The sequence below is a fragment of the Typopeltis vanoorti genome, chromosome 5 (assembly GCF_054136105.1).
Source record: "Typopeltis vanoorti isolate ZY-2024b chromosome 5, IOZ_Tvanoo_1.0, whole genome shotgun sequence".
In the NCBI taxonomy this organism is placed as follows: Eukaryota; Metazoa; Arthropoda; class Arachnida; order Uropygi; family Thelyphonidae; genus Typopeltis; species Typopeltis vanoorti.
Window position 1 is genome coordinate 80,193,888 of NC_143553.1, and position 13,186 is coordinate 80,207,073.

Consider the following 13,186-nt stretch of genomic DNA (forward strand, 5'->3'; position numbering starts at 1 on the left):
AAATTTTGCGTAAAACGTAACAAGAAAAAAAGAAATCTTTACCCACATTTGAGGATATAAAGATCGTAATTATTTATTCTAGAAAAAAACAAACTGCCTTCATTAAAATACGGAAGTAGTTTTTCACAAAACTTTTACCAGGGAACAAAACAATCCCTTTGGAAGAAATTTGAATAAACAGAAAGAGCATATTCTATTCTACAATCGATTTTAAAATTGCACAAACTGTGTGTTTTGTAATCGATAAAATACATGGAGTAACGATTTTCTGTGAGTATATGATGTAATGACTAACGATTGGTTACACTTTATATTCAGCACGAAGTTTACGCTTAAGAAATGTGAGAAGCGATTGTCGGTGTTTGTTTCCAATATTTTATTTTAACTTCATGGGTTTTTACAAATGGTTTCAAATGGCATCCCTTTATACGAATAAACTATCTAAATTAGCTTGATTTCCTTTAATAATTATAAGAGATATTTATAATTGCTATTTTATTATAAATAAATAACATTAAAAATTGATTAAATAATTTATATAATTAATTATAAGACGATTATATTCAGAATTAAAAGAAATACTCATAATTATTATTTTATTATAAATAATTACAATTAAAAGTTATAATTAAATAGTTTATATAATTAAATTACAAGACCATTATTTACATAAAATTAAAATTATTTCGATAGTTTCAAAAAAATAAAATAAAAAATGAAGCGTACTGCTGAGCATAACTTCCAGTTTTTCATTCAAAAATTCATTTGGTTTGTTTGTCTTGAATTTGGCACGAAGATGGCGCTTTAGTTCAGTAAGTCTCGGGAACAGTGACACACAAAAAATAGACGAATTTGGATTCGTCTGCTTGTTCCCTTCAAAAACCTATCAGTTACTGGTATTCACGATATATGTATAAAATAAGTGCTTAAATCACCTACTTCCAGGTAATTATATACATATTTCTGTTTTGCAATTTTTATTAGATTAAATGTTTAACTTAGCTTAGTTTAACATAGTTTAACTATGTAAATGTTTATATATAACTTTTACAATTCAAAAAGTCGCGATTGCTATCCAGTAATGAAATAATAATAATATATTCTAATTAAATATTATCATTTTGTTTTGTATTTATTGCTTAAAAAAGTCGAGGTGTGGGGTAAAATTTAGTTTTTAGTAAGGGGAAGACATGACTTTGAAAAGTCTGATGAACAACTAAAATGAAATCCGTGAAACTGCTGTGATTGTTTATTCCTAAACAACAAATGGCGATCATAAAACGCAAAAGTTCGTGTGCAGGAATCCTTTGTTTGAAGCACTGATCAAATGGAAGCTAATCAGTCATTATTAAAACCACACTAGCTAGCTAAGAATTTGAATCCTTTATTTTATGGAATGGCTATTTATTTTTCTTCCTCTGTGCATAGTTTAGGCCCAGCCAGTACTTTATGCTTCTGAATCATGTCTGTTGTTTTCTTATATTTTCTTTCGTTTTCCCTGAATTCTTCTCTTTAATATATGTCCTTTTCTTTCAAAGTGTATTTATGAAAACCAGAGCAACAGACTAATGTTGCTGATTTTATTCTTTCCAGTATAATTCGTAATCGTAATTTTATTTGATGGCTTATTGGTGTGTAATTACATTCATCTGCTCCAATCGTTTCCAGGATGTTTAGAATTCTTGAACTCACCAGGAACATATCTCCACTTTCATATATATCGTTGAAGAGTTTCTTTAATTACTCTATTCCATTTTCTCCAACGATTTTTAGCATTTCTATGTGAATGTTCGTCTTGACGTGATGTCTTTCCTGTCTTCATTTGCTCTATAGCTCTTAATATTTCTTCGTTTAATTTCTTCAATTAAACGAAGAAATATTAAGAACTTTTGTTAAACTTTTGTATTATTTCTTTCTCGTCATCTCTGAGAAGATCGCAAATGTATTCAACTTTTTTATTTTCTTCAGTTTCAAATAACAAATCATATTGTTCTTGTTTGCAAAGTTCTGGAATTTCAATTCCTTGTTTGTCATGTATTTTTTATTTATTTATTTTGTGTGTATGTACCTCTCGAGTTTGTTGTTTTAATTCTAGAAACTTTGTTGTTTATATTCTAGTTTATTATTATTTTTTGCCTGTTTTCTTTGGTTGAATAGATTTAATATACTCGCATTCATCCATTTTCTTCTATTTTCAGTATTTTTGTCTTTTCCTGGATACAATCATAGGCAACATCTTTAACAGAGTCCTTAAAATTTTGTCATTCTTTTTCTTCAGTTTTTTTATCAGCCTCCATTTCATGTTCTAAATGAAACTTTCTAATGTGTTCAAACAAACTTTGATTTTTGTAGCATACTTATTTTTATTTCCGTCATTCTTTAGATAGCTGAAATACAGACTACACTCTTTATTTCTACTCATTTTTTTAAGTTTTATTTTTAATTCTGAAACAAATGAAATTTGTTCTGATTCTATTTGCTCCTGGGTACGTTTTTGTTCGTACAATACGGTTTCAAAATATTTTTCTAATCATTATTTAATCGATCTGGTTTCTGATTCTACAATCTGGGTTATCATTTTGCAAAAGTTTTTCATCTTGGTTGTGATATTGCAGTGTGGAATGTGTCACTGAATGATGAGAGTCTAGAGATAGAAGAAATAGTAGTGCTAAGTATATCACAGAACCTTAATGCTAACACTGCCATAGGGTTAGAGAATGTGCAAGAAAATTAGCACCTTTTCTAATCAAGCTGTTTAGTTTAAGCCTCAGTTCTGGTAACGTTCCAATAGAGTGGGAAAGAGGGAGAAATAATTCCCTGCATAAGGGAGACATCAAGACAGAAGTAGCAAATTACAGGCCAATCAGTATATCAGGTGTGGTGGTTAAGGTTTTGGAGAAATTGATAAAATTTAGAATTCAGGACTGGGTGGACAGAAATATGTTGCTTTATAACGGGCAACATGGTTTTGTGAAGGGTAAGTCTTGCTTCAGTAACTTACTTTCAGTAGTAAAGTAACAGTAGAGTTGGATAAAGGCAATCCTTACTCGGTGATACTGCTGAATTGATTTTACAAAGGCATTTGACAGGATTCCACACGGCACTTTGTTACGCAAATTAGAGCAAATGGATATGGATCCGAAACTGGCGATTTGGATTAGAAGGTGGCTAACGGACAGATATCAAAGAGTGGTTTATGGAGGAGCTGAGTCCAGTAGAAGGCAGGTAACTAGTGGTGTGCCTCAGGGCTCCAAAATGACGCTATTATTGCTACAAAATGACGACCGATTCTCCTAGAAAATATTTAGCATTAACATCTATAATCAGTTGACGCACAGAAACAGTGGTGCAAACAAAAGCAAGATGGCGGAGGGAATCACTCAGTTGCGGTTATGAGAATTTTCAAATCCCATAACTAGTCCATTCACTAGCCATAACTATAGTAGAGTATTTCTGCGTTGGCTATGGGTCACATAATTGCTTCGTTCACATCTATCTATGCTGAGTGAACAGACCACAGTCTAACCAATCGTCAATTATGGATAAACTGTATCGATAAAGAAAATAAAAGAGCCGATAAGAATTTTTTTTCTTCTTTAGAATGTTCCCGATTCTCATCTCCTTTAAAAGAAAAGTGCAACAGTACCCGTCGATACAGTAAATATCCAGTTGTTGGGAATAAAATCGAAACAATCATTTGTATACTATATGTTTTTTATTCGATACAAATAGAATCTCTCCGCCACTGAATAAATATCTCTGAAGCAAAACTATGCCTCATAATGAATGTATGTTCCACATAAACAGTATCATTGAATTAATCAAACCTCTAAAATCTAGCATACATGATAAAGAAGAAACATTTCGAAAAAAAAAAACAAAAAACGACGAAGTAGCGTGAATCTGTTAAGAAAAACTTTTAGAAATATCACTGTCAACGCATTAGCAATAAAATCAGTAAAAGAGACAATTCTAAGCTTAGGTGACGAGTCACAAATGGGCAGCTTTCAAAGTATTAGTTTGTAACTTGTAGTTTTTAGAACGCCATCTGTAGTTAAAGGCAGTCTGTTAACTCGATTGACTAAAGTAATCAGAAAAAGCAGAAAGGCAAATAACTTTGAAGTTCAGAAGATTCTAGAAATTCTCGGTGAACAAACGCAAATTGAATTTCAGAGGCCAAAAAGGTGGGACGAAGAAATGGTTTAAGAAAACATAAAAGGGAAAATTCTTCAATAACGAGAGAATGTTTGAACGAGAAAATGCGTAAAGAAGTCGGAAAGAAGAGAAGATGGAGAATAAGAACTAACTAAAATTATTTCTTTATTTGATTTGCATCTTTTTTTTTTTTTTCGAAGCATTGGACTAACATATTGTATGCTCAAAATCAATCCAATAGGGTCCAGTTCGTAATTCCAATTTGAAGTAAAATGAGAAAAGAAAATTTATATTATCAATTTTAAAAATTACTTTTTTAATAAGTACAATGTTCATTTTTGTACGAAATTTTTAATAAGAACGAAAATAGAATTTCCATATTTTACCCTATCAGAGATAGTTCAGGACGCGTGTGGATAAATAAAAACACGAATCTCAAAAACTCCCACCGAATTACTAATTATAAACTATTTTAACTACTTTTATTATAGGTTTTACCAGATCAAATTGCACAGTAAAAACACTTCGGTGTTTGCCAGCCTGACCAGAAGCAGCTTTTGTCCAACTTCTTTCTACTACAAAGGTTTATTCTTGCTTCTTCTGCAGTGAAAAGTGTAATTTATTCAAAATTTCTCTCATGCAGCAATCCAATCAAACCAAACAACGCTGTTATTCTAAGCTCAACTGCATTGAAGCTCAGAACTGTAGTGGTTGGACCTTGGAATTAGGCAGCAAGTTCTGAGCCGTAAAGTAAGATGAGATAGCTACAGTCATTGAAATAGTAATCTTTTTTTCACTACTAATTTTCCTGGGCATATTGTGACTACCAATCCAACTGTTGAACATCAGAAGTCTTTCTATTAAAAATCTTTAGGCGTTTCACTTCCGATTATAATTTGGTTATACATACCATATGATTGCGTGCGCGACCAAATGATAACTGAAAATGATAATTTGGCATTTTTACAAACTGTGAAATATGCAAATCAACTCACGCAGTGAATGGCAAACATTAGAACAATGTTCGCCATTCACTACATTATGCACATGATGCATTATGTGCATAATTTATGCCTCTGTACACAATTTGTTAATGCAAATGACAGGCCAAAGTCTATTAGTGCATATTTACCATTAAAACCAACTGTTTAGTAACTTGTTAACAACATTTTCGGACAGTAAGCAAATTTGCTTTTGAAAAATGGTTCCAAAACAATTATTATAAAATAAAGAAAATTATCACATTCTGTGAATGTGCTCTGTGTTACTCAGTTTAGTAACCCTCAAGGAAATACAACGCAAACACATTTCGAAACAGAGTTTTCTATGTTTGTTCTTTTTTTTCTTCCAAACTGGCACAGTGAAACGGCTATAAAATATCACACAGATTTCATTTATCTCTTTCCACTTGCTTTTCTAAGAATGACATACGATATACTTAAGCGTCACACACACACACACACACACACACACACACACACACACACACACACACACACACACACACACACACACACACACACACACACACACACACACACACACACACACACACACACTGGACCTCTTCTCAAAATTTATGCAAGAAGTTAAAGAAGAAAAATACAATTGTTGGCATTCATGAACCCGCCTACACAATCTGCAATACACTGATACAACAGCGCCATCTAGTTTGTTTTTGTTTTTTTATTATTTTTAGTAGGCAAAAGTGAAAATGGTTTGTAACTGCTAATCAATTAAGGCTAACTGAAAGTAATTTTTTTAAACCTGCTATTAAAAAACGAGTTTAAGGTTCTTTATTGCGTATAAACAGAATCTCCTAAAACTCATTTCATGGGTTAAAAGACGAACCAAATACTCGGAAAACAGGAAGTTGATTGCAATTTATAAGCAGCTACTTTGATTTTAATGATTGTTTCATGTTGTTATTAACATTGTTCAAATTTCAGACGTCAATTGACATATTCAACAACTAATGAAGATGATGGAGGGATGGTGTTGAAATGAGAATACTGCAAGTAACTATGCTTATTGTATATATATATATATAAAAAAGAAAAGAAACAAGAAGAAAAACCAATTGATGGTTAATTAATCGAAATCGGTTGAACGATGTGAGCTTCGGTACTTGACTTTAGAGCAATTCTGATTATTCACGACCGAATTTATGAAGAGGACATTATTCAAAATTCAAAAGTAAATATTTGGCTTGTTGAACTTGATTCTTCGCTTCAACGAAACAGCAGCTCCCTCTTATGGCACTTAAGAAACTTACTGTCCAATCATAAAATTGGACAGTTCAGTAAGTTCCATCCACATATTCGTAAGTATTTTGTTTTCTCTGGTGACCTTGACTGAATGTAGTTCCAAGTAGGAAACAGTGCTCGGACATCACGCCATGTAAGTGATTATAAGTGGTTGATGCAATCCTAACCCCACGAAATGAAAACATTGTGGATCAAATCGTTGATTTCTTTCAGTTGCTACTGGCAGTTCGAACTGTCTTCTTTACATACAAATTCTTTTTTTTTTATTATTATTGGACTCCGTGATGCCCGTGGAATTTTGCGTTAGTGTCAATTAATGTTGTTAATGATGAAGCGTCGGTGCAAGACTTTGCGAAACTTTAAATTTAGAAGTTTTCATGCAATGGCATAAGCTGGCAGTCATCCAGCTGATGGCATGTTACAGAAGAGAATAATCTATTCTACTTCACTTTTTCGATGTACAACTGCAATCCTAAACTTCCCTAAATTAGCTTTTACATCGAATCTAGGATTAGAAGAGAGAGAGAGAGAGAGATCCATGAACATTTCTTTATTAAAAACTACGCCTTCGGCGAGCATGAATGTGTCAATAGTTGAAGCTGTTTAAGAACTAAATAGAAAGCTTTTTAGAACACAAGGATATCAAAATATCAAACAAACAAAAAACTTTTTACATGTGTGGCATTAAAACGGCTGTGATTTTCAGAAAGTTATTTTGTCATGTATCCGAAAGAGGGCGTATCAGCGCCCTAAACATAGATTTTTTATGAAATTCCGAAATGCGAGCGCGAGCGCGCACACACACACAATAATACTTCATAGAAATCTCGTTTTGTCTCCTTCCAAAACATCGCTGTTCGATAATGTTCAAGCTTGCTACCGAAGGTCAAGACCCTCCCCACACAGCACAACAGACCGACAGCTCCGGGATGTCATCGACACAAATTAGATATTAACCATCTCGTTTTGCATGAGTGCACCAGACAGCAACTGATATGTCAACACCGGGCACGTGTAGCTGTAAATCATACAACCAGATGGCTGCCTGCCTGTTTTCCTCTACCTATCAGTTCAAGATGTGTGCGAGTCGGATAAACAGTTTCACGAGAAACGATGTCGATAGTAGCTTCACCCTTAGCAAGCAGGACGCGCAGACAACGAACCAATACATAGCAACACATACGGTAAAAATAGCACAACGGATCAGTAACCCCCCCCCTTCCTCCCACCCAATTTCTTTTTCAGGTTACTTTGATAGGGTCTCGAGGCCATATTGCATAGTCATAAACAGACAGCTTAATATGGAATTTATTTTGTTTGTTTTTCAGTTCGTCACATAAATCCACTTGTCTTTGTTATGACACTATCACGTGTTAGTACGATATGTGCATTAAATCATATCTTTTATAGGAAATATACAAAATTAAATAGCTGGCGACCGAGTTGGCTGTCCGTCATAGCGCAGGATATCATGCTATGATCATACGATAGCGTCATATGATCAAGTAGTAATAGTATGAAATCAGCTATCCTAATATCCTCCTTTTCAGGTCTTTGGAAAACGCAGATCGAGTGAACATCCTAACTCTGTGAGTGGAGCGAATAAGACTAAGAAGAGGTTGCTGCAAACTGCGGTGTTCTTGAAGAATATAAGTTCCAGTCGGGAGAGAGGAATAGCCGTAACTTAAGATATACTGACCGAAAGTCCCCGCTCCTTACATTATAGGAAAAGTGATGTATTTTAGAAAAGATGACCATGAATAATGGTCATCTTTCCTAAACCAATGAATCAGTCATGACAATGATCTTGTACTGTATACGAATCACTAAAGGTGAAAATTATAAAGCAGAGGGATAAATGAGAATTCACTAACTGTCCTAAATTAGGAAAGAATTCAAATAAATTATGGTTGTTCGTTTACAATGAAAGACGTCGCAAATTTAGGTAGGAGATGAATTTCATTGCGCGGAGCGAGACCGCCATTGCTACTTGCTTATTGCAGACATGAACTGGCTTGGGGAAAAAATTCCAAGTTTCGTATGTGTAGCAAAGTTTCCAAAAAATGCTACGTTTACAGTAAAATGTACGGACTGTTTAGGATTGTCATATTTAGAAGCATAGATGAGCTTAAATCTACTAGCTACTATTGACAAAACTTTGGCGGTTAGTTGAAGAAGTGAAGTTAGAGTATGCTAGTGTGGGGTTAATTAGGTTGGTGAGAATTACGTACAGGCAACCTAAGTAACTATCAAACAGAAGTTACTATCGATTTTACACCAAGATTTCCCGTTCTGCAATAGAACGGGAAGTCCTGGTGTAAAATTAAGCATTTAATCAACTTGATTTTATAATACCGTCTCGTTTAATATATGAATTTGTATATTTTCCAATAAAGTTTAATGCGTACAATAAATTGTACGCATTAAACTTTATTGGAACAATAATAGTTATTTTTATTATTTAAATAGTATTGTTATTGTTATAATAAGAATAAGAATAAGCTAACGCCTCTTTATTCACCTATAGGGAGTAAGCGAGGCCTTATGTAGCTTTTGAAGACTGAGTGAGCAGTTTATTATTATTATTATTATTATTATTATTATTATTATTATTATTATTATTATTATTATTGGTTAAAGTTATTATTTAAAAGTAAAGTTGAAAAGTAAAGTTATTTTTTTTAATTATTGTTATTGTTTAAAAGTAATTGTTATTATTAAAAAGTATTGATATTGTTATTATTATTATTTAAAAGTATTGTTATGGTTATTATTAAAAAGGTATTGTTATTATTTAAAAGGCATCGTTATTGTTTAAAAAAATTTAAGTAATTTCTTATTTTTCCGAATTTTTGGTAAAGAAAAACAAGTCATTCCGGTTCAAGTTGGTACGATGTAGTAGCGCTTGGGCACTATGTTTGAATACACTGCAAATTTGAAACGGCGTCAATGTAAAAGACTGGTCTTCGAGATTCTGTGATCAGTGTTGACTACGTGCTGCGCTACATTGCTATATTACAGAGGTCTTACTTCAGATTTTTTTTTTTTTCCATTTTTCTTATGAAGGAAGATGTTACCAACATGAAATGATGACCAACTGCCATTCATTCCTTCATGGCAAATAACATTGATTTAAAACTGAAGTTTTCTCCTCTTTTAAAAAAAGCTCATCGGAGTGATAATGAACTATATTATTATTTACTCTCATTATATTAAAAAATATTGAATTGCAATATTTTTGTTGCAGTTAATGTTAAGATATCTCCTAATTTTATCATTTCCTTAGAAGCATATCGTCTGTTGCTTCAAAAGAAATCTACAGCTTTATTTGGTTCAGATTTATTTTATTTATTTATTTATTTATTTAATCCTTTTGAAGTAATCACTATACATTTCTCGTAATTAGCATAGATGAATGTGAACAATATTCTCTTGCTACTTTTCCCACTGGAGGAGTGTGCCCCCCTTGAGAATAATAATAATTTCGAAACACATTCATTTTCTTTATGAGTATTAGTTACGGAGGTGGCTTAACCATGATTGTTTTCCTCTCTCCATCTATGTACAAAGGATTTAGCAATAGAATTGTTCGGCCGGAGAATTATGATCTGCATATAGCTGACAGTTTAGGGAATTGTTTAAATTGAACTGTCTTTCTTTTAATTTTTCAGTGAATTTTTCTTTGGAAACAACTGTCGGAATTATTTTAGTGCATTTTCTACATCCCCTTACTTAACCCCCCCCCTTCCTCGCCGCCTGTTTTTATTTTTATTTTTATTTTTATTTTCTTAATATGAATATCAAATTTGGTGATAGTTCTAATTCCAGAACAGTTTTAAGTTATTTGCAAGCAAATTGGTCCCGGGGGACTAACTTCTTGACAATTCATATACTGCTTAAAATTATAAACAGTGCTTATGGTGAAAAATCACAGTACATAATGCTCATGTTGTACTATGCATTATTGATAAAATCAAAACCATGTATTTATATCCTTTTTTTTTTATTATTTCAAAATGCAGTTTTTCTGTAATAAAGTGTGGGCGAACACTAAACAAATAACAATAACTGTCGATTGAGGTTCTGTTTGAATTAATGAAGCAACTGACACACCATATCAGGGTGCCTTAGTCAGACAGTATGTCATGTCGATTAACTGCTTGCATTTGTTCTCTGGCGAGTTTGGTTTGCAGGAGAAAAAAACTCGGATTTTCAGCTTAAATAACACTGTTTTGGGAATATTTTTTATGTGACTCCCACCCACAAAAGGAGGCAAACCTATAGTACACTGGTACTATGCAGGGGTGTGGGGAGGGACGGCTAAGGATTTTTTTTACATTTTTATTAATGTTTATTCATTTATTTATTTTATGTATTCAGGAAGCCCTGTCTAGAGACCAAACATGGAACTTTTTCAAGCCACTTCAGGCCTCCAATAAGCGGGACAGTGGTCTCACACCGGGAAGTGAAACTCATCAACCACCTAAAGACAATCACAAACATTCATATCCAAGACGGGAATTCAAAAACCCATCCTGTTTGTTTGGAGGGTGAATGCGCTAACCACTCGGCCAATCAGGCCTGCATTATGACTTACTATTATGCCGAACTAAATTTATGTTGCCAGTTGCAGCATCAAACCAATTACCCACTGACCTGTTATTTTGTTTTTATCATTAAACAATTTAAATCACTATATTATTTTTTAAAATCTTTCCCTGCTATTGAAATCCAACACACACACACACACACACACACACACACACACACACACACACACACACACACACACACACACACACACACACACACACACACACACACACACACGTGCATAAATAGATAGATACTTGGAAGATTATTCATGTCCGTTTGCATAATAGGCTAATATCGTTTAATACCAGAAAGGAAATTAAACTTCGATGGATTCGGATACAACAAATTTCACCTGAATCAAATAACCTTAACGGCGTTGTTCCAGAAGGCTCCTCCAAAGTTACAAGATCTGCCAGCGGAAGAGATCGTCAGACAGACACTTACAACTGACTTTTTCATTCTGTATTCAAGAACAAAATAAAAGAAAGCTTCCTCCTGAGCCTGAAAATCTCTGAAAACTTTAATAGGGAGACCGAGATGTCAGGGCAGTGCAGTCTCCTCGCTGGAAGAACGAAGCAGCTCAAGCTATTAAGACACCTGAACTAATTTCGACGGCTTGTTGGCGTTCAGCTGTCTCCTATTAACACCGTTGCTAAGACACGAAAGGGGAGGACCGTTTTCATGACGGGATGTTGGTAGAGATCATTGACGGGCGCTTCACACAGTGCCACGTGGCTAAATAGGAAGAGAAGGGGGGAACGGGAAACGGAAGGGAAAAAAAAAAAAGTGTGCAGGCTTTAAGGTAAGCACGTGCCAGTCTAGCGATCCGAGCGTAGGAAAAACAAACTAATGAGCTTTAATTTTACAGTCTGGCGCGCGAGGGAGGTCTTTGGAGCAAGAGGCTTGTAGAAGTGGTTAAAATAAAAGGACCATGTTAGCGGCACTACAGACTGCTGATAGATTTTCTCCATAAGAGAGAAAGAAAAAGTGAATATGTTGGGGGCAGAAGGTGACTGGCCTTAGAAGGGCGAATCAACTTTGCTTCTTCTACACACACACACACACACACACACACACACACACACACACACACACACACACACACACACACACACACACACACACACACGTCATCTACCATGAAATTTAGGAGAGTTTTGTCATCGGATCCTAGACGATAAGGTGATTAATCCTTATTCTTATAAGTCTCCTAATTTTGTATATCACGTATATTCTTTTGGCCGATTTCATGAAACACCCGAATTTCCAGGACAAAAAAAAAACCTACCACTACCGTACGAGACTGGTTAACTCACCTTCAGGTGAAAAACCCTAATAAGTTCGCGTTCTAGACGATATTCGAACCCAACTGTTTCAACTAAAGAGGCATCGTCGAGACCGACTGAACTACAGAGACTCCTCTAATATTCAATAAATTAAAATTATCAATTGATAATTTTCATAAGGGTGCCCTTTATGTGTTACTATACAAATGCCCATCATGTACTCAACTTTTTTAAAAATATCACGCAGTATTTTGTAGGTGAGATTTCTCCACTGGATTACTAGCTTAAGAAGAGCACTTCACCCCCTCCCCCCCACACACATCTCTTAAAAAAGTCCTTTTAGTCTTAAATTAAATCAACACTTCAAAAACAGTTTTTTGGATGTCTTCTATAAGCATCAACGTATTACTTTTTTATACTCCTCAACTAGATAAGTTGCGTGTTAGACTTATTCAGAGATCTAAGATTTATATTTAATTTATTTTTCTTTCTAAGTTTCTTGAGAAAATGAACTTGCCGAAGATAAAGAGAATACTTTTATCTCGACAGCTGTAGTTTTGCAGCATAAAATACAGTCTTTTCCCCATTTCTCATCCATTGTTAGCCATGGTCAGTATTGTTGCAGTAACCTACTGACGTCACAGTCGATCAAGCTAACAAGCATTAGCGACCATCTAAACAACTAAAACTTAATCTTGGTGTCCAGCAAACTCAAAAGACGTGCCAGTAACGAGTAGCTTGACTTGCTTTTTCCGTCTATTCTGCTTTTCTTTCTCTTCTGTTAAATAGACACTCTTCGGTACCTTCCATTTCCTGCCATCATTCAAGTGTCAAGAGGCTTCTTTGTCCCTTTGTAGCAAGACACACGCTCTTTCTGAACAC